Source organism: Mastomys coucha, unplaced genomic scaffold (genome assembly GCF_008632895.1).
Source record: "Mastomys coucha isolate ucsf_1 unplaced genomic scaffold, UCSF_Mcou_1 pScaffold15, whole genome shotgun sequence".
In the NCBI taxonomy this organism is placed as follows: Eukaryota; Metazoa; Chordata; class Mammalia; order Rodentia; family Muridae; genus Mastomys; species Mastomys coucha.
Window position 1 is genome coordinate 140,833,141 of NW_022196897.1, and position 1,196 is coordinate 140,834,336.

At 46.7% G+C, this 1,196-nt stretch overlaps 1 protein-coding gene across 1 annotated transcript in view; it reads left to right on the forward strand.

Annotated features, from left to right (window-relative positions):
• Asip (agouti signaling protein) overlaps positions 1-1,196 on the forward strand; it is a 116,973-nt gene that overhangs the window by 15,268 nt on the left and 100,509 nt on the right. The window lies entirely within an intron of this gene.

Genomic DNA, 1,196 nt, shown 5'->3' on the forward strand with positions numbered 1-1,196 from the left:
CACACACGGCAGAAAAGAAGGGTGAGGCCTGAGCTGGCCAGACCAGTTGGTCTGATCAGATGTCCAGGAGCCTGCTTGCAGTCTCCTCACATCCTTGTGTGTAGCTCCTGACTAGGCCAAGAGGTAACAAGGAAGTAGGAACTAGACCGCTCTTTTGCTATTCCTGACCTCCAGGAAGGACATCTCCAGAGCTGATTCTCTGGGGTCTATAATAGTTGATTTTTGTTGTTGTTGTTGTTGCTGCTGCTGCAATAAAGCACCAACAGAGAGTAACCTGAGGAAGAAAAGTCTTTGTTTAGTTCTAGAGGCTAGATGTCCATATTGGTAGAGAAGCCATGTTGACAGGAGGAGGAAGCTAAGAAGTCGAATCAAGGGCACACAGGAGGCAGAAAAAGCAAGAACAGGAAGTAGGGCTAGGCTGTAAACCCTGAAAGCCCACCCTGGGTGACCTACTTCCTTCAAAAGGCTCCACCTCCAAAAAGTTCCATAACTCTTCCAAACAGTGGTAGCAACTGAGAGACCAAGTGTTACTCAAACCACAACGGGTTTCTAGCTCCCGCTTTCCTCACCTGGTATCTTACTACTTGGCCCTGAGCTGTGAGCACTAATCAGCTGCTATCTGACCTGGATGCTTCTAGGCTTAAACCAGCCAATGATGTTACAGGGTTGAACAAAATCTTGTCCGTCTCCTTTACTATAGTAATGCCAACGGTGGAACTTTCTAATTAATTTAATGTTTGAATCAACTTAACATAGATACTAAGCCAAATGTCACTGCAGATGAGACGCTGCCCTAGAAACAAATGTCAAGAAGAACTGCCATAGGACATAAGGAAACTATTTCAAATAGCAAATTTCCCCTTCTAACAGCCCACCCACCGACTGCTGCTTTGAATGAGTCCTGATGGCCCTGGAGAGCAGAGTACATCAGGAAGACAGTGGTGCCTTGGACTCTGGCTGCAGAATTACTTCTAAACAAGGGAGGAGCGGCATCCTTCATCCTCCCACACTTGCAACAATATACAAACAAATGGCAACGTTTCATATTTAGGACTCTTTCTCCAAGCGAATTCTTTGTTTAGGAGAGTGCCCAGGAATGAAGGGAGGAGTTCTACAGGGTCAGGTCACAGCTGAGCTGCAGTTCCCAGCAGGCAGTTTACAGCAGGATCCTCTCTACCTTTGCTGAGGTTAGCCAA